Source organism: Callorhinus ursinus, unplaced genomic scaffold (genome assembly GCF_003265705.2).
Source record: "Callorhinus ursinus isolate GAN/ISIS: 27379988/994484 unplaced genomic scaffold, GSC_fseal_2.0 scaffold30, whole genome shotgun sequence".
Classification (NCBI taxonomy): Eukaryota; Metazoa; Chordata; class Mammalia; order Carnivora; family Otariidae; genus Callorhinus; species Callorhinus ursinus.
The window spans coordinates 2,535,608-2,557,107 of NW_027397092.1; the positions used below are offsets into that span (position 1 = coordinate 2,535,608).

Consider the following 21,500-nt stretch of genomic DNA (forward strand, 5'->3'; position numbering starts at 1 on the left):
CTTGAAAGGATGAGAGGGGGTGATGCCTCTGAAAGAGCCCTGAAAAGTCTTGCACCCATTATTAAGTCACCCTCCAGTTCAGTGGATGGTTTGGGACAAAACGAAATCCTCCAAGGTTAGGCCCGTTGGGATGATGCTCATCCCCGTGTCTCGGCATAGCTGCACGAGGCCAGGGAGCAAGTTGGATAAGGTCCCCAAAAGGTGGAAGGTGAGAGAGGGCCTCCGTCTTAGGCGGGGCATTAGGCTGCATCCTATCTACCGGCAAAAGGGTTCACCCACATCGGCCTCTCAACCTGCAAGCACACATCAGCTTCGTTCTCAAAACCTTCTGACATGAGTGGGGGACAGTATACTTACACTTACTTACAGGAAGTGTTAATAATGGGGCAGTTTTATCAACCCAACAGAAACTTACTTCCTAAGTGGTGCCGCATGCCCTCATGTTGACTGCTTTGGCTGGTCATGCATGGTGTCATTAGGGTCCATCGAATATGGCCACTGATGCCTTGTGGTCCCTTGCAAACGGGGGAGAGCAGAGCCTCGGGGAGGAGTGAATTCTAATTGCCTGCGGCAGGGCTGTGTGGCGCTGTTGGGGACAGCAGCCAATGGGGAAAATAGGAAAGCATTAGAGAGGGTCTGTTGTACTGATGAAGGGCAATTCCTAGAACACACTGTGCTATAAAATGAGATTTGGCTCCACAGTGCTGAGAGCAAACAATGGACTCCATAGGACCCAGCACTGGTTGCTGGGCATATCCTAGCTCCTTTAGTGGGAGCTGCCTTTCATCCAAGTGGGCAGGGGCCACCCTAGAGAATGGGAAGGAGGAGGGGGTGTTCCTACAAGTCCAGAGACATCCTGAGAGTAAGATATCGGGGGCGGGGGGAAACGCCCGGAGACTTTCAACTGAGGTGAAGACCTCAGTGTGATTTCCTCGGACACTCAACACGCTTCAGCCAAGCCGATCATTCTGGGGGAGAGATAACTACAGAAATGATGAGTCAAATGTGCCCGGCCTCTTTCACTGGCTTAGTGTGGTATAGGTTATGTTTCAGGAAGATCTGGGTGGGCGATGGGTCTTCATTAGATCTTTATCTCTGGAAAGGTGTGGGGCCAAGGAGGCAGTAATAAGTGTGAGTGGGGGCTCTAGAGCTTGGGAGGGTCTCTGTTCCGCGTCCTAATCCACGTATGATTGGAGTCCATGGAAAGCAAATAGTGAAGAGCGGCATCCATAAAAATGTTCTCAACCACCTGTGATAAAACTACATCCCGCCTTAGAAAAAAATTTTTTTGTCAGTCTCTAGCTGGGTAACAGGTTCTGTTAGTAATAAGCCAGGAGTTAAAAGTTTGCTCCTAGCTTGCAAAACCGAGGGAAAAAGAGAGGAGAGTAATTCCTACTAAAAAAGTGCTCCAGGCTCTCAAAAGACAGTTGAACTGTTGAAATCAAAGACAGTAAATTGTAGCCTGTGCATGTGGGAGCAAGTCCACCTAATTATGAATGGGACATTGTCAAACCAGTCTGCCTCTGAAATCCTCCCTTTAAACTAATTTAGGTTTTTCAAAACTCCATTTTAACCAAAATCTTTGGGCAAAATTACATTGCAGTTATTGCGATTACAATCACAGTTTTGAGATGAAGTACATTCTGCTTGAGGTTCACATGAAGGTAACGTGTAATTATTTCTACATAGAAAGTACGTGTCCACAAATTACCGCATTGAAACCAAATTTGTGGAGAAAATTCTGCATTTTAAGACTTGCCTCTTAGGAAGGAAAGGTGGGCGAAAGGCAAAGTACCCCCAATTTGGCCACCTTCTCGAAAAGTTTCATTTGTTAAGCACGTACCTGCAAGCATACACAGACACAAAACAAACAATGAAATATTCCTTTTGGAGGTTTTATGTCCAGGAGCCTGGGGAGCCTGAAATCCCCGAGTGTGGAGAAGGCCGTTTCCCACCAAGCCTTCCCCCTAAGTGGGAGAGGCAGGCTTGGGTGTTGAGGTGATCATGGGCACATCCAGCCCACTCCTGCCTTATTTGTTCAGATCATTAGGAGGGTGCCAATTAGTGCCTATTTTGGTGAAGGTTTTGTGTTGGGAACATCTGTCCACTCGCATCTGGCCAGGGCCCAAGTCCATTTCACAAGGAACACCAAACAGCTGTTAGATAGTCCTGGGTTTGGATGGATACCAAATGAACACAATCCTCCTGGCCACCAGGGAGGCGGAGCCCCAGTTCCTATTCTCCATCTCCGGATGTACCCAGTCTCCAAGCTCTGACTTGTGAGCACATTCCCTAACTCCTGACCAGCAGCTTCCTGATTTTGTGTATTAGGCTTTGCCTATTGCCGTAAATACTCGGGATGGATAAAGCCAGAATTAACTCCTGTTTACTTGAGAGCTAATGAGCAGTTTGGCCCTTGTTTTCCTTCCGTGATCACCCAGCTTCTTTTCTGCCTCTTTTCTTCTGTGATCACTGCAGGGAAGTAGGGGTGAAGGCTGGGTTGGACTAGGGATTCACTTTGCATTCCACCCACTTTTCTGTTTTGTGGTTCAACTATTAGGTTTTCTGGAAAATAAGGGTTTACAGCCAGTGAATCACTGGGATGTTTTCAGTTTATTGGTATAAGTGGCTAATGCCACTTAATCACTTAAAGTTGTACTGTAGAAAATAACATTTTCCTATTTATACATTGGTTTTGAGTCAGATATTAAATTAACAGAGATCTTTGGGCCCTCTTTGTTAGTGAAGATTCCTGAATTTCTTGATTCTAAATACAACATTAACTACAATTGGAATATTGCTACAGAAAACTCACTGATAAAATCCTAGGTATTATTCCCTGGGAGTTTCTATATTCTCTATTTCCAGAACACAAGAAAGTTGTAGCTTGGGGCAACAGGCATAAGCCTGATAAACTTAGGCTCCTACCTGACCACTAGGCCCCATAAAGGCAGAATAAAATGGAGCAAAACCTAGTCACCTAACCTAACGCTTTATTTAATATTTTAGAAATATCCAATAGGATCCAATATGTAATACAGCTTGATGCACATAGTAGGTATGCTTAGAAATATGTCCTAAATAAAATGCTTAGAAATATTTCCTAAATAAAATAATGAGTGATGATTCAGTCAGTTATTTTGAATCATGCCCTGACATATAAAAGAGCACAGAGACAGAGACAGAAGCAGGCAGAAAGACCCTTCTGGATGCTATCGTCTTGTCATCATCTCATCTTTTCAGTTGTAATTTATATGCCAAGAACCATACCCCTGCTGGTGACATTACGACACTGAATTTAGTCAATTCTAGTAAGAGGACTTGTCAAATTATAATAGCTAATTTTTATTGAGCACTTATTATGTACCAGACATCGTTCTGGTACCTATGGTCACATTTAGTCATGAGAATCACTTTATAAGGTAGGTGCTGTTAGTATTCCCATTTTACAGATGAGGAAAATGAGGCAGAGAGCTTAAGTAACTTCCCCACGATCTCAGCCAGTAGAATAGGAAACTCCAGAGCTCATATTTTTTTTTTTAAAGATTTTATTTATTCATAAGAGACAGAGAGGCAGAGGGAGAAGCAGGCCAAGCAGGCTCCCCATGGAGCAGGGAGCCCAATGCGGGGCTCGATCCCAGGACCCTGGGATCATGACCTGAGCCAAAGGCAGACTGAGCCACCCAGGTGCCCCCAGAGCTTGGCCCTTGTTTTCCTTCTGTGATCACCCAGCTTCTTTTCTGCCTCTTTTCTTCTGTGATCACTGCAGGGAAGTAGGGGTGAAGGCTGGTCCCTCATGTCAGCCCTTTAGAAGAAAACAAGTCGACTCCCAAGTGGAATGTTGACCCTCAGTTTCACTCTCTGTGTGTCTAGCACTCCTGTGGTCTTGTTCTTCCTGATGGAAGTCTCAAAACCGTAGGGAGACCCTCACGGTCATCAGTAACCATTTTTATTGAATTCCTGTCAGTCATTCTGCTGCTATGAGCTGGATGTACTTGGAACCTCGTCATGTTCCCTTCTGAGCCCGCTGAGAATGCCAACGTTGTATCTGCACACAATAGCCACCGAGTCGGAAATTTACTCTCTCCGCTTACTGTTGACTCTGGAGTAGGCTTACTCTTACATCCAAGAAAAAGCAGAGTTGGCACTACTGTCAGAAAGTACTTAATGCCACAGTTTAGGCTGCAGGGCATGCATCTCTCCTTAATATCTTCCGAGGATAATCTACAAAGGGCTGGAACGGAGTCTTTGAAGGTCTGGAACAGGGGAGCGTATTGACGTTTGAGAACCCCTCCCCAAGGGATAATCACGCCAGAGACTTTGAGGCTATCTGGTGAAACATCTCCCACCCAATGGTGGCTGAAAGTTTTTTCCTTGACAGGTGTTAATTTTTAGTTAAACTGACTACAGAAGGCCTTTTAGATGTTTTTGGTCCGAGTTTATCATCTATCACTCTTTTGCGCGCGTGTGCGTGCGCACACACACAGAACATATAAGTGAAATCGGTAACGTCCTAATGCTTCTTGTTCAGTGTTTGACTTTGTATTCGGGAGTTCAACTTCAGGGCTCATGTCATCAGGGCGTGTATTTCTCCAGACACTAGTGTCCTGTGTGCCATCAAGAGCTTTGGTGATGGGCACCTTCAGATTTGTTCACGATGTTTCAAACCAGGCACCATAAGCCTCTTGATGCTGTATTTAGAGATGGTGTCTAGCGGGGTCGGGTTTACTGCTGACTAGCTGGTGGGATTCTGTGTGTGTTTTTTCACCTTTCATGGGAGTTAAACAAAAGCGGTTGTGTTGAGATTAAGTAACACTAGAGGGCAGCCTACAAGTTGGAAACAAGTAATCGGATACCAAAACACTAATTGGGCAAAGGCCAATAGGTAAATAATCTATGGTTCAGTCTTTCAGCATTCTGACACCAGCTCATCTACGGGGGCCCCCGCATAATGAAAGGACTCCTTAATGTTTCATTTGAACTGGCCTTTAAAAATAAGACCTGAATGCAAATTTATGAAACTTGTCTCCTTCCTAGAAACTCACTTAGTTTGTTAGAGCTGCCTGATGAGACTTATCCTGTTTTGTTTCACTTCTGTTATTCAACCTCTTCCTAAAATCCAGAAGAAAACTTTCCCATTACAAGTGGTATTTAGAAACCCCTGAAAGAAGAATGTGATGTGAAGGGTAAATATAGAATCACCATTTTTTTAGGATTCTTTTTCATAGCGTTAATATTAGTTATTTTCAACCCTTAAAGATATTGGGGGGTTCTGCTGGACAGCTATGCTCTATTGGCCCTTGTCTAAAGGTTGAAACCAAAACCCATGACACCTCGATCACTGATGTAATGAAGATTTATTTCTTCCTAAGTGAAATCTTATTAAACACATTTTTTTTCTTCCACTACATAAGCAGTGTCCAATTTTAGCACAGCGCAGCAGATAAGGCCTAGCTGTCTGCGAACACTGTGTTACTAAATAAACAACACAATTTAGGTGTTATTTGTGTTTTGTGAATTACATCATCTGTAACATTTCAGTTGTACCAGGCAATGTAAGAAGTAAACACATATACCATATGCCCTGCACGGAGTGGGGCGGGGAGGAAGGGACCAGCCCATGTATGTCTAATTCCAGAGCTCAAACACTTGTATGAAGTAAAATTGTTCAGAATGCAAGGGACAGGGGGCGGATGGCTTGGTATGTGATCTCACAGGCGCACACCATCAGCACTCACCTCTCCTGCGCTTGTGTAACCCGTTTTTATAGATGCGCTGGATGGTGCTTCAGTTTTCCTCAGGTTATCCACCTCCTATTATGGTATTAACCTTCCTAACGTGGGAGAAAGTGGCCCCAGCTGCCAAGACCAAATGTGACAGTTGAAACGCTCTGAGTTACAACATCTTTAGCGCTCCCTGTACAGAGCTGGGTGTGAGCACAGTAGGGCTAGGCTTTGGTGTCTGGCCTATTACGTGTCATTTAAATATGGGGTATGTGAAATGTGAACTCTTGTCTATAGACCTGAGTTCCACTGGCCCCCACTGCCCTCTCGGTTCCCCCGATAGGACAGCATGGAGCCATTTTTCCTCCTTCTCCTTCCTTACCCCCACGGCCAACTGGTCCCTACGTCCGGGCAGCTGTATCTTGCCAACACACTGCGAATCCGATGCCTTTTTTCTACTCCCAGTGCTAGCAGATTTGTTTCTAAAACACACATCTGATGATGTCATCTTCTTGCTGAGAAGCTTCAACTGCCTGCAGCCCCGGGTCCCCCTCTTGAGCTGGGGAGAGCCCTCCGCAGGGAGCTCTCAATCTTCCCGTCCTCAGGCTTCCACGCCACCTCCTCAGTGGCCAGGAGGACCCCCCTGCTGCTCGGGCACCAAGTTCTCCATTTCCCTGCCCTGGGCCTTCGCTCCTGCTCTTCCCTTAGACCCACGGCTCTTCCTCTCCTCCACTCCCCCCTCCTGAAATCTCCTTCACACAACTCAGATGCCTCCTCCTTCGCAAAGCCCCACCTCACCTCTGCTGGACGGAGCTCTCCTTCCTGTCCTTCTTAGCATCCTTAGCTAAGGACTTCAACTTAGCAAACACACTCTGCTTTAGGGACGGAGAACCATCAGATCTTACACCAAAGTGATTTTTCACGTATCTACCTTCCTTGCTAGAATGTGAGCCCAATGTCTGGCCTATATTATCAATACATTCTGAACTAGGTCGTCATGGGGTCTCTGCGGTATCCAGAACTTGCCAAGAGTAAGTGCTACGTATATACCTGCTGCTTTCACTAGACTTGGTAGCAGGGACCAGAGAATAAAATGACCTTTGTCGGAGGGAAGATCCACCCACGTTGACCAAGATGGTCTATTTACTCCTTGCTAGAAATGTGTGCCTGTTTTATTAGGTCCAAGTTACAAGCCCCAGGAGGATATTCCTGCCAGAATACCTGGTTCAACTTTCTGCCCCTCCAGATCTGCTCTGCTCCAGGGTTCAGAGTTTGCACCTTGCTGTTGCGGTTTGTGTCCCTTCTATAAAATAGGACCAGAATCCCCATCAAAAACATCCTCAAAGATCCTCCGTTTTTCAGTTGATCTTTTACAGGACCCTCCAGCCCCTAAGACAGTGACAAAGCTACTTCTTTTTTTTTTTTTTAATTATTATTATTTTTTTTTTATTTGAGAGAGAGAGAGAACAAGCAGGGGGAGCGGAAGGCAGAGGGCAAGGGAGAAGCAGGCTTCCCGCGGAGCAGGGAGCCCGACGTGGGGCTCGATCCCAGGACCCCGGGGTCACGACGTGAGCTGAAGGCAGACACTTAACCGACTGAGCCACCCAGGCAAGCCTCAGAAAACTACTTCTGAACTTGTTCTCTGTCACTGTTCAACCTGTGTAATAGGCAGAATGTTTCAGCGTGCTTGGGAGGCTGTAATTGTTTTTCAGAATTGTTTAAGTATTGAGGAAACAGTACAGTGACGTGCAGGAGCACAAAACTCAGGTTCAGAAGGTGGCGAACCCTGTCCCAAGCCCTTCCCTCACTGGAGGCATACTCAGGTGAATTATTTGATTCTTTGAACCTCGGCTATCTCATCTTTAAATTGGGCATCACAATCCCTGCCCTGCCTAACCCCGGTTGTAATGATACCCAGTGAGGCAATGTTTATAAAAGCACCTTGAAAAATATCCTTATAAGTAAGGTCTTTAGTACTCATAATAACACTGTTATTTACTGTGGATGTTGATGGTTATCAGCTAGCCTGATTTTGGAATGCCATAGCCTTCCTAGGCAGGACAGTCCTGTGTTTGCACCTCCTTGCGGGAAGCCGGTCCCTCCTCTCCCCGAAAAGATGCCATCCGGGGAAGGCGTGTCTTCACTTGAAACACAGGCAGTGAGAAACAAGGAAATATGCAAATGCGTTAGGATTCCTTTTAATAGAAGAAGCGCTCTGAGTTACCACTAGGTATGGTCGACAACAAGCAAGAACCGATACTGTCCTTGTCCTACATTTAAAACCTTTTCAAGTACTGCTCAGAATAATTTGCATTTCAATAACACTGTGATAATGTCAAGCTAGTCACAACATTTCAAAGCCTTCTCTTGCACACCTGGCAGTTGCAGGAGCTGCTGGGGAGCTGGATGTGGCTGTTTTCTAACAGCAAAGGCAATTATGTTGTCCTTTTCATTCTCAGGAGCGGATGTGTTTGGGCAATATTAACAGGTCTTATGTTCTGGACATGACAAAATATGGGAACAAAAGCTCCACCCTCCAAGATATCCCACGAGAATTAATTAATCAGCATATTCAACATGGTGAACTTCCCTTTGCCACAAATGAGAGGAAACACCTTGTAGATAAAAGTTGACTTTTGAATAGAAAACCTTTCCCTGTACTCTGTACATCCCTTTAAAGAGAAAAGTCTCCAATGAATGTTTGTCACCTTTTTTTCTTGGCTACACAGGAAACTACTCTGTTCTTTCTACTTTTGATACCATCAGCATCCCCCATGGCTGGGCAAGCATGGGATCTTGGGTTGACTTTATTTCCACTAAAAGGAAAACCATCTTGAAAATGGGGGTCGCATCCATCTTGAAAATTATCTTAGATAATCACTACCCTAGAACACAGTACAGCAAAAATGACAGATCAATTTAATTTAGGTAATATCTCATTATGATGCTTATAGATTGGTAAGCTTAGTTGTAAAAGTTAAGCATTTATAATTCATAAACACAAATTATGCTAAACTAGATAGGCTATATGCTATTAGAATTTCATATAAGCTACAGAATGATTTTTCACACAGAAATTTAATTAATAAGAAATTTACAATATATCTAATTAATATATGATATCTAACTTATATTAGACCCTCTAGTTAAAAGTTGAACATAAGTAGCGCAGTAACACGGTAATTCAGCTTCTTGATATCTGTTGTAGAACTGGTAACACAGGAAAAAGTACTTTTAACCAAAAGTAAGACCTGTTTCTCTCCCGTGCTTATAGTATTCCCTGGTCATTTCGTTCAGCACATGGTAACAGGTACTTTGGGGCAAAGGAAATCCCACTTGGCCCACGGCCCCCAGTTCTTTCATTTGAAAGAACTCAAAGTCCCATTTAATCTTGGGGAGAAAGGGCCTCGGGTCCCCCCTAGGAGCCAGTAACTATCAGTTTTGATAAGGAAATTCCTTTAAAATGAAAAATGGTTCCCCCAAAGATTAGAAGTGCTCTGTCTCACGTATAAATTTCACTTGTCCCTCAAGTGATACTTCTTCCTTTGCATGACCATTTTGCAAATGATACAGAATCACATTTTTCACATAAGAACCTAGTATGGTTTGCACGGCAAAGTTAATGGAAGCATGTTCAAGTCACTGCTGTCTGGAAATGTTCCACCAAAATACAGCCTCCAAGGCATTGGCATCTTGGAGGCACAAAAGAAAAATCTGTAATCAGAAATCATTAATTAAGGTTAATTAAAGTCCACATTGTATCTAACTGACATTCATACAAAAGTACTGCTTCCTTTTCTTTAGGCTACGCGTACAGTACTGTGTCTGCCTGGACACCAAGAGTAATCACAAGCTTGTTATTGCCAAGAGGACAGCCAATTGAATTCACCCAAACTCTTTTTCCAGTGAAAAAAAAAGCTTCTGATCTGAAATATTAGTGCCACTGTCCTCCCCATCACTGTGCCTTTTAGAAAAACCCCCAAAACCAAAAACAACTCACGTAGGAGACTACTGTAAGAGGAGCAAGACCTATTTTTTACCCTGCCGAATAATCAGAGGTCCATCATATTGAATTTACAAATGCATGTTTTCTTTGCTTCCCAGAGATATGGGGAGGGGGAGAAAGGCTTGGGGGGGGGGGCACAGGTAATTGCAGCCTATGGCTAAACCAGACCACGTGATCAGAAACTACTATGACACTTAAAAGTGTTTCTCCTCGAGGAATTCTGGTGCCCAGAAGCCTGGTGAAGCCAGTAGCAATTAAGGCCATGTTATCCTTTTAATTTACTTGAAATTATTGGCCTCTAAAATCAATCATTTAGTGTGGTTGTGCAGGGGAGGGGTCAATATAATAGGCATGTGCATTAAAAATGCTTGTTGATCTTTTGCAAAAAATTTTGGCAGGCTGGATCTGGGGAAATTTAAAACAGCTGCTTTGAAGCTCACCCTGCAATAAAAACCAGTCATTTTCTAGTAAAGAAAAAAAAGTGACTAATTTTCTAGATGAGACCCATTTGTAATGAATTCAAGGTTTTCTTCCTGTGAATCTGCCCGGGTTTGTATCTGATGCGTCGCATGTCCTGAATTCAGAATTCAGTGCTGTTTGCTGCAAGTGTGAGGTGGGTTCATTTTATGTTTTAATCTACAAAGGAATGAAATGGCTTGGCTTAGGCTGGTAGGAGTCCTTGAAAGTCCACTTGAGAAATGGGAACGAAAGCATTAAGAAGTGTACCAGTATCTGTTACACAAGGCCAAATGTACCTAACAAAGGAAAGCTGTGTTCTACATCACCCACGAAGCACATAAATCACTGAGTGTGTCTATCTTCTTCTTGCAGCAACTTACTCCCCCCTGTCTTTTCTTGACCCAGTCGCCCAACATATACACAACTGGACAGCTCTTCCTAATCATCCCCCAAGTCACAAACCTAACTCAAAACAGCCAAGGATGAGAATTACAGAAAGGAAAGAAATGCTCACATACCCAAGAGCTAGTAAAGCAGTAGCCCTCTGGGCCACTGTCGCCAAATGTGGTGAAATGGTCTGTAGCTCCTTAGCAATGTGTGTCAACCTTAAAAAAATAACAGGGGTTAAACCTGGAGTAAAGCACAGAATGTTTCCATTGCCATACCAGAGCACAACATACAGCCCTCCTGAGGTCATCCTATTTATTTAGCCATCTGCAGAGCCGAGGCCGAATTATGAACCTGAAATTTTGAGCCAAGCCATGAATGCCCTCATTTACCTCCACACTGGTGAAGAGCCGTAATGAAGAGCTTGCACCCTTTGGCTTTCTTGTTGAAAGATGAAAGTGACATCAGTCCCTGGATGGTAATTTTTTTTTTTTTTTTTTTTTTTTTACCAGCAGGACTGAGCAAGAGGCAAATCCTAGAGTAAATACCAGCTGGATGTGCACATAACAAGGTCCAGAGAGACACTCAGAAGTTGCCTCTTTTAATACAACCCTGAATTACACGAGAGGTGGTTTTTCGGTTCTTTCAGAGCACTACCACCACCAAAATAACTGCAAGGCTTGCAAGCCCCAGTCTATCTCAAACCTTTCCCAAGACACCCCAACACTATCTGAGGCACTGAAACTATGGCAACCGAATAAGAAAGCAGCCTCCATGATTAATAGATGAAGATCCCAGCGACAGTGTCTAGCTAGGGCCATCATTCATGATGCGAGAAGAATTAGCACGGAATCCATCTCGCAAACCACTTACAAGTATTCTCCTTGTAAAAATCCACCCAACTGCCATTCTGCTGCATAGACTCCAGTTTAGAGAGCTATAAACAATTCAGTTTGTATTTACCGCTTGCCATGCAGAGATGAGAATGTTCTTAGCAACTCGGATGCTCACGTTTTTGGAATAACGAAAGGCTTACTAGACTGGTTTTCCACCTGGGTATTTGAGGCCTAAGAACAAATGCATTCAAACACCAAAATATGTGAATGGAGTCCTGTGGTTCTCCGGGGTAAAAAGGAGGAGAGACAGTTGTTGGATTGTTTGAGTGGGGTTTTGTGTGTGTGTGTGTGTGTGTGTGTGGAATGCAGTTTTTCATAAAGCATTCCATTTTCAGGAAAGGAACGTTTCCATTCACCAGCTCAATCAGTATTCTCTTAGTTTCCTCGCTCAAGGACAGTAGGAGTCTGGGGGGGGTGGGGAAGCACTGGAGTCGTTGCAATATTAATGAAAAGATTGAATACTCTACTTAAAGAAAGCTTCAGGAATAGGAGAAAGGAAAGAGGAATGGGCCCATCACAGAAAGCTTGTCTATAAAACTCTTATCTAACATCCAGCCGTAATTAATATATTCTTCATTTCTTCCCAGTTCCTAAAATGTTGGTTTTCCGGCGGCATGTTTTCACTGTGTTCAGTGACAGATCCTGTCGTGTTCTAGAAATGCTTCCATCAAATCATGGCAAAGGCTTGGTTTTAAACACGTAGGAGGGCCGAAGGGATGAGACAGGGATGAAAGAGCATCCGTTTTAGAGTTCTCAATTTTTTTAATTGGCGTGGATTCTTTGAATTAAATTTTCCACAGATGGCAGTTATAGGTTAGTTGGAAACCACAAGAAAGTGCCGAGTCGTGTTCAATGAAAGCCTTAGGTCCACGGGCCGTCCATGCAAATACCCCTCTAACAGTATTTTCAGAGCCACAGTCAGCACACTTGCTGCTAGGAAGACCTGGCCCTTCAGCCTTTGGGGCATGTTAATTGCTGATTTATGTCACTCTCTTGACATCCTTTTTCCACTTACAAAGTTTAAGAGGCAATTTTTTTTCCCTCCCAGATGAAAATAACTGTAATTCTAGGCCAGGGAGGGAGTCTTGTTCCCCCTGGGTGCAAGGAGGAGTCCGTCAGGGAAATGTGGTGATCATACCAATTTATTGCCCCTTCTGCCGTGCCTTTTAGGAGTGAGATTCTTCTCACTGATAAGAACTTCTATGACTATCATTTGAGTCTGATGTCAGGTAATAGTGCAGTATACCAGTCGGTAAATACTAGCTCTCTTCGGGTCAGCCAGCTAACTGCTTCCCACATTTGGTGCAGAAGGTAGTGTTTTGCTTCTGCGGGGAGACTCACTGCTCTCCCAAACTGATTTCAGGCTTGGCCAGGGAAGAGTGGCCCAGCAAGTGTATGGATGGCCACTATGAAAGCCCTCTGGCAGAAGTCCTAGCCATAGCCTTCTGGAACCATCAGCTGACAAGCTTCTCTCCTATGACAGGTAGGGTCCTTGGGGTCAGTTCAACTCGTCCCTGAACCAACATGACAGGCTGCTCTCAGATTCTCGAGTGCATGCAGACTGTGTATTTCATTTTTAGATGTTAGTAAGTGAAGGCCATCTTTTTTTTTTTTTTTTTAAGCTGTCATCCTTTAGGCTCTCATCTAATGTAAAGTCTTGTACTGTGGGCAGTGGTTTTATTGGTATAATGTTTTTTCTTCCATATTCTGGGTGTGAGATTTCAACATCCAAAGTCAGGAAAAGGATCATGGCTCCTCTTCCCATGCCAGTGACTCGTTCACACGCTTCCCAGCTGACAACCCCTGTCACCAGGGCCAGCCTGCAGTGGGAATGTTCATTTCTGGTCCAGAGGTGGCTTCCTTTGTACCATCTCTGTCTGTTACCTTTTTTACTCTCCCCACTAGGGCACTCTCCCTGACTTCTGTCACCCAAATAAAAATAACACCTAATACTTAATGAGCGAGTATTGTGTGCCACGCATTGGGCTGTGAATTTTACAGATGTCATCATGTCTACTCTTCTCAACAACCACAACATTAGCATCCTACTAGCATCTTACGAATAGATGGAAACCGAGGCAGAGAAGTAACTGGCTCAAAGTCATGCTCTTTGTAATGGCAAAAGAAATTGGGATGCAAATCCCAGTGTGTTGTGTCTGCCTAAGAAGTGTGGTCTCTGCATTGTCCCTTTCACTGCCCACTGCCTTCCCCAGACCGTCCCTCCACATTTATAAACCCACTGTCTCAAAATCTTGGTGAATTCACCCTTGTTATGGCAAGGATCCAAACTCCTCTCCTCCTACCCCTGGTTTACCCTGACACGTCTGTCCTACATTAATGCTTACACTGACATGAACTGTTTTAGGACCTACCTCAGCAAAAGCAATGCCCTTACTTTTTCTGATGCCTGGCAGAGTACCATGCCCGTGACCTTGCCCGCTTTAATGGTCACACTGAAAGCTATCGTCACTTTAGGCGGTTGGCCTTCTGATGGATAGAGATGCTGCTCTGTGAAGACTGTGAATTTCCAATGAATTTGAGGATCTTACTTAATTTCATAATGGGGTTTATACGAAAATGTGACATCCACAGAATATAATCTCGCTTTTTGATTTAGAAGACGATGAAGCAAGATCTCTGCTCGGCCCAGGGTCTGAGGTGGGGAGAAAGGAATTAGCATCAGATTCTCCAAGTTTTCAGAGTGCATTTCATCTCTTACCGAATACATTCACATTTGTGATTTCATATTATTCTCCCAGCGGTCCTACAAGGTGGGAAGCATAGGTTTACTATTCACAAATTTTGTTGAAAATAATGCAGCTTCAGAGAGGTTAGGTGGTTCATCCGAGGTAGTAAGAGTCTGGAACTCAGGACATCCAAGTACAGGATCTTCAACTGTAGTTACCACAGAACAGGGCAGAAATGTGGGTTCATAAGCATACTATCTTCTCCTGCCAGAAAGGTGAATTTTAAAAAGGACCATCAGCAAACTCCAAAAAAGCACAACAGTTCTGTGGCCAGTGGTTAGAATGCAGAACAAATGAGGCCAAGGTCAAAAGCTCAACCCCCATAAGTGCTGGCTGTCTTCCTAGCTCTGGTTCTTGGCAAGTTGCTTTTACCTAACTCACATTCCCTCCAGCTCCAACCAGGTGTCCCACAGATGTGTGCTCTTGGCCACAGAAGGGGACTGGGTGAGAGTGTGGGAATGAGCAGGCTCCAATCCATCACCAAGACTGGGAAAACCACCCTCACGGAATATTCTGCTAATGGCGCATGAGACAAATCACCTGTGCAGAGGGAAAACAGTCTCTCTCTCTCTCTCTCTCTCTCTCACACACACACACACACATACACACACACACACACACACACACACACGGAGAAGTATTTTATTGGGTGAAAACATAAGATAGAGAAATAAGAGCAGATAAAAGAGAAAGATTAGATGCTTGCAAAAAGAGTCTCTCTTTTTTGATGGATTAATCAATTAATTGAACAAATACTTGTTATGAAGGGCCTATGGTGTGTCAGGCACAGGTTTCGGTGAGGTGAAGCAGGAACACATGAAAAAGTTTTTCCTCGTGGCATTATGTCGTAGTGGAAGACAGAAGATAAACGGGAACAACATACAGTCTGTCACGCTGTGAAAAATGAGAAGGGAAAAAAATGAGGCAGGCCAGGCTGCAGGAAGCCTTGGGGAAGAGAGTGGAGTAAATAAGATAATCAGACAAGGCTTCAGGGCGAGAGTGACATTTGCACAGAGACCTCAAGTGTGTGAGGAGCAAAACACACAGCATTCTGGGGAAGGAGTCATCGCAGGCCATGGAAGGGCGAGGGTGACGAGCACACGCCGGGCATATTCATGTAACCCCGAAGAGGGGTGGAGATCCGAGAGGTGGGGACAGGAGCGCAGATCGCATAGGGCCATGAAGGATGTAGGCCAGACTTTGGCTTCTCTATTGGAAGAAGATGGGAAAGCATCTGAGCGGGAGTGATCTGATCTGGCTTCGATTTAAAAAAAAAAAAAAATCGCTTTGGCTGCCGTGTTGAGCACAGTCTGTAGGGGCCAAGAGGGAAGCAAGGGGACGAGTTGGGAGGTGGGCACAGTAACCCTGTGGCTCGGCCAGGTGAGGGCCCCAGAGGAGGAAGAGTTGGAGGAGGCCTGCGTGCTCTCAGAAGGCGGGGCCAGCAGCCTTCTGGGGTGGATGGGGGCCTGCAGTAAGAGTCAAGGGTAACTCCTTACGTTTTCAAATGTGAGCAACTCCAAGGATGGCACTGTCATTTACCAAGATGGAGAAGATGATAAGAAAAGCATACTTGGGGGAAAGAGATCCAGAACGGGGTGCTCTGAACATGTTAAATTTGAGACGCTTTTAGAGCCAAGAAGAGCTACCTACCCTGTAGGATTTACTATTTGAGAGACCCAGGAGAGAGAGGTCTGGGCTCAAGAGGTTACCTCGGAAACGCTGTGGTGAGTCCTGACACTTGTATAGGACACTCTCCATTAGTGTAATTAGAATTACTCTAATCAAGAAGTTTTGCAAGAACTCACCTGCTTCGCAAAGCAGGATACCCTTTGTGTATATGCTCTACTGTAATAGTCCCATGCTGAGGAGTATCCTGTGTGCCCTTCTCCCCTTGAGGTTTGTGCGGTATGACATCTTACTTGCCCATTTCAGAGGGATTAAAAGCCTCCCTCCCTCCCCTCCCCTCCCTTACCATATCCCCAGGAGGCCACCAGTGTGGTTGCCAGCAGTTGATGAGAAAAGCCTTCACTCTGGAATGGAAATGTCTCCGAGACAACTTGGCTCCCGGGTCCCTCAAAAGAGTGGGGGACACTGATCCGGGAGGGTGTTCCCAGGCTCCACCTTCCTCTGGAAGTGGGAACACCCAAGGAACACTCCCTCTGAGAGGAGGATAATAAATTTTCTCAACCTGGGGCAGGGGAGGCAGAGAGAAGCGAAGCTTGAGTCTGGTGCCTTAGACCACTCGGCCAGAGATACAGGAAGCCTCTCTCAGGCTTTATGCTGCTGCAAACGGCAGATGCTTAATTAAAGCGTTTGCAATTAGTTTGGCTTGTTCTGTGATTCCTTTCTGCAAACAAATAAGATGGGAGAATATATTCACTTTTGGCAATCTAGTTCTAAAAAACTTCTTCTCCCGTGATCACTCTTTTGTCCTGCTCAGAAAAGAGCTGAGCCACTATGTACACATAGTAAAGTATCTGCCTTACCTCCTTGTTCAAAACAGTATTTTTCCTTCTATTTCATATGGGAGTGCAATTATCCATTTGCTTTTAAGGCATGAGTATTTATTTTGAATTTAATACAAGTTCTTAATTTGGGTGGCTTATTTTTATTCAGTGAAGATAACAGTCTTCTACTTCTTGCTATCCTTCTGATTCAACATACTAAGCAATGTTATCCGCCTACTCAAAATGCAAATGCTGTATTTTTTTAATGATGGGAAAAGCACTCACTAGGCTTGGAAAGAACTTGAGGGCTGTGTGTTTGTGTATGTGTGTCACTGTGTGTGTAAATAAAGAGTTGCACTTATTGCCACTTTATAAGAACCACTCACTTGAAGCCACTGTAGGGGGGAAAACGACAGGTCCACTCTAGGCGGAGAAATGTGAATGATGTGTGACCCTTTCTTTCATTCATTTATTCAACATTTACTTGGTTTCTACTCCAGTTCTTAGGAATTTTTAACCTATTGAAATGTAGATGTTTTATCCAATAAGTATATACTGCAGATGGCTCCTGAGACATTGATTTTTGGGGGGCTGCTTAAATTTTAAATATGTGCATTATATGCATTATTGAAGAGTATGGCCCATCTCTACAGGGTGATAGTTGCAACACACAACACTTTGGGAAGACTGTCACCACACACTGTAAATAAACAGGAACTAGAGTGCTCCCTTTCTATCCATTTGAAAAAAGACATAACACAGAAATGAGGTTTTAAACCTGATACTCCATTCTTTTCTGCTTTCGGATTGGTTTGCAAAGTGCCTCATTCAAGAATATCCTAAAACCAAAATGATAATACAGAGTAGGGGTTATTCAAGAGTCAAATACGTCACCCTATCAACAAGCATGGGTAAACCAAATTCAAATAGTGCAATTATTTTTTAACAGATAGTTTAGGTTAACAGGTGGAGACTCGGTTCTGCCATAGTATTTAAGGTTAGGTTAATAATTAACTTTGGTGCCTGGCATAGTTTAATCAAAGCTTACTGTAAATCATAAAACTGCTCCATGCGGACTAAACAGGGTATTAGAAAAATATACAAAATGCTTGCAATCTTGACCTCTCATAGCCATTTGGATAAGGTGTAAAAATACAATATTTTCATTCAGAATTGAGCCCAGGCATCTTTACTCTAGGGGAAAAGCCTTACTAAAGGACTCATGTATCTGGAACCAACAGTCTTTTCCCTGCCATCAGAGTGGACTTGATGCCCAAGATGTACGTCTGAAGGAAGCCCGACAATTACCAGGATTAGAGAAAGACAAGGCAAAGACACTCGACCTTCCTACCCGGGAAAGACTTAAAAACCAGCGCTGGGGGGCATTACATAGCTTTCTTGAGACCTGCTGGCAGAATACTGCACCTGGGTTAAACATCTTTTCAGATTTGAGGCAAAGAAAGTTGTGCGTACAGTGTACCCATCTGCCTGTGTGTGTGTGTGTGTGTGTGTGTGTGTGTGTGTGTGTGTGTGTGTATGTCTGCCTTCGCCTGTGTTTTAAACCTTTTCATGGATCACAGTCAGTAAGTAGCAACTTGATTTCCATCCAGCATAAGCACAGAGCGATCCCATAAGCACAGAGCGATCCCACCATGGCCATGAGTGGCCACGCATTTTCAAAGCATCCACCTTGCTCCCAAGGACCGACTGGAATGGCCGTTGGAGCTGCGTAGTGCGATACAGGCCAGAGGCCGCTGCTGTTAAGTGCTTTCCTTGGCTGTGAAGACAGCAGGTCCTCCCGTGCTCCAGGAACACCTGGCTCCCTGTTCCGTTCCTCCCTGGAAATCTGCCGGCTGGAAAAATGCTTAGGGCACGGGGGTGGGGGTGGGGGTGGGGGAGGCTGGGGATGTTGCACTTGGGACTGGGGCTTACAAGCCAGCGAGTCCCGGCCCCGTGTCCACACTCACCCGCGCGCCAGCCGCTGTCCAGTGGCCGCACCAGCATCCTGAATCCTGCCCCTGAACTTCCCTTCCCTCCGCCTCGCCACCGCTTTCTCGGCTGGACCAGCAAGTGCATTGCTGAGACCCCAGCCCAACTGACTGCTGGACCGGGGAGCCACTGTCTGTGGACCAGCATCTAACTCCTCACGTCCTGGGCGGTCCACCCGCTTCCCTCCGGATTCGGTTTCCCGCGGGCTGCACACGCTGAGCCCCAGTCCCGTCGTGCCCGCCGCCCCTGGCTCTCAGAGAAACTTTCCAGAAGCGCCAGGTCGAGTGACCCGGTGCTGGAAAAGGAGGAGGCGCTGGGCGGAGGGGTGGCGAGGCGGCGAAGGAAAGGGAAAGACAGCGGAATCCTGTTTCCTTTCCCGAAACGCACAAGTTCGGGACTGCTCCCTGGCTCCCCCTGTACCGCTCGGGTCGTGGGAGGAGAGAGCGGACCTCAGGATTCTGCTTGGCAGCGTATACCACAGTGGGGAGCTGAGAAAAAAAGCAGAGCATCTGGAGCAGAGACACTTGCCACCCAGCGGAGTCATACAGGGAGGGTGGGCACTGTCGGGCTAGCTCCCCAGCGCCCCGCTGCCCGCGAGGCAGCTCTCTAGGACGCGGCGAGTAGTTCGGACATCCAGAATCTGGGGCCCGGGCAGAGCCCTTGTCTGGGTAGCCAGCACTGGGTCATCCTTTGCAAGGCTTTCCACCCTTCCCCCTCCAGAGACAACTCCTTTCCGTAGAGGGACCCCGTAGATTTGGGGGGAGAGCGCAGCGGGCGCCAGTCTCAGCGTGGCGGGCTCTGTACTAGAGGGGGACGGAGCCGCGACAGATGCTGTCCTCGCCGGCCAGAAGGGAGCTGCAGCGGGGGGATAGAGGACCCAGGGCGGGGGGTGCCGCGCCACCCCGGGGGGAGACCATTCCTGGGCACTCATTCGAGCAAACAAAGCCGGGAACCTCTGGTGCCAGCGGCCGCAAAAGCCGGGATGTCACCAAGTGGCAGGACGCACGGGTACCAGGGCCATTACAAGTTTCCCGCACTCCACAGAGCCCAGCCCGGACCCCGAGCGGACAACAAAAGATTCTCTTCGCTTTCTCTGCGGAACCCCTTCTCCCACCACAGAACCCAAACCTGGAGCTGGGCGAAAACAGCGCTCTTCTACCCAACGTCCTCCAGCCCTCGAGGGCACAACCCTTTCCCCAGCCTTTGCATTAGGACCGGGCGCTGCTGAGAATCCCACCCTCTCGGGGCCTCTCTGCTCCCTGCTGGCCCGAAAGTGAGGACGAGCCCAGGGTCCTGCACACACATTCCCCAGCCACGCAGCACCGCGCGGTCGCGGTCCCGGGCGGCGCCCGGGCGTGTGCGCTGCGCGGGTGGGGAAGCTCGCGACGCGGAGCCCGGCGGTCTCCCGGGCACAGGGCGGAGAGGAGCGGCGGGCTGGGCTCACTACTGCTCCCAAGGGCCGGGCAACGCTCGGGAGACAGACACCAGACAAAATAAAACGCAGCTACCACAAAGCGGACAGCGCGTGCCGGCCGCGGCCCCGGGACCCGCTGGCTGCAGCCGAGCCGCCAGGGAGGTGGGGCGCGCCGGGGCGCCCGTGCCGTACCTTTTCGGTGCATCGACGGGCAGGCGGCCGGGGCTCGGAGCGGGCTGGTACAGCGTGTATCCCATTTAGTAATCCATTATCGAGGAGATCTCTCCGGGCCGCAAGCTGCGCTCTCTCCTTTGCAAGCCTTTGTCATTCCTACATGTGTGTTCGTCTCTTTGGGGGTAACAGTCGCGGCGACTACTTTCTGGGAAGCAAACGCGCTGTGTTCATCTCCAATGACAGGCGCAGAAGGGGAGAGGAAAAAAATAAAAGAAAAAAAAAACCAACAAGGAAGGAGTAAATGTTCAAGAAACTCTTCTCCAAATCCAAATTCCACTTGGATTCCACTCCGGTGAGTCCCTTCGGTGGTGTCCGCGCGGATTAACAAGTCATTTCAGGGTGGGGGGCGGGGTGGGGGCTGGGGCAGGGGGCAAGCTGTAGCCCCCGCTCTGCGACCGCGAGCGCTGCTGCCCGGGTGTGGCGATGCTGGCCGCTGCCGCTGCTCCTAAGCGGGCATCGCGGGCGGTCGGCCCCGCGGAGAAGCGCCGCTGCTGCGTCCCGAGCGCCTGGGCGGCCGAGTGCGCGGGGAGCGGAGTTGGCTGCAGCCTCACCCGGTGCCGCTCACTACTCCTCTGTCACTGGAGAGGCCGCGGCTCCCGGGCGGAGCCAAGTCCCGGACTGGATTGCGCAGAGCGGACTCTCCTCCTGCAACCCCGCCTCCTTTGGCTGGCGTCTCCTCCGACCCAGAGGAGGGCTCTGGTGTTTGTGTGTGAATGTGAGCGAGCGTGGCGGAGAGAGGGAGAAGCTACGCGGTGTGGCTGCAGGTGGAGCCTCGCACCAACTGGCCAGCGAGGCTCCTTCCACCCCTAGTCCCGGCCCCCGCCGCGCTCCGGGTGGAGGTCCCGGTGGGGTTGACTCCGGCTAGAGCCCAGCCCCTGCTTCCCCCACCCCCGCATCTGCTCTAGCAAGGGGGAAAAAAAGAAAAAAAAAAAAAAAAAGAAAAAAAATCCCGGGCAGCATTGCTGAGCCCTGCCAAATCAGAAAAATAAATAAAGATAGACGTAGTGCAGGAGCGAGTTACAAGAAAGGATCTGATCATCGATTTTCTTAAATGGAAAAGTTTTAAAGGATGAGGGTAAGTGAACGATGAGCCTTTCTAATTCTGATTACTGTGTCAAGAGGTAGATTCCAGAAGTGATGGACGCTCTGTGAACCCAGATGCACTGGATAAAAGCCGGTGCGGTAAAAAAAAAACAAA

General features: G+C 46.9%; 1 protein-coding gene across 4 annotated transcripts in view; it reads right to left on the reverse strand.

Moving 5' to 3' along the window:
• SEMA6A (semaphorin 6A) overlaps positions 1 to 20,988 on the reverse strand; it is a 125,603-nt gene extending 104,615 nt beyond the window's left edge. For all 4 annotated transcript variants that reach the window (XM_073878555.1, XM_025860997.2, XM_073878553.1 and 1 more), the window contains exon 1: positions 20,261 to 20,988. The gene's annotated coding sequence lies outside the window, so the exon portion shown is untranslated. The remainder of the gene's footprint in view (positions 1 to 20,260) is intronic.
• Positions 20,989 to 21,500: the final 512 nt, after the last annotated feature.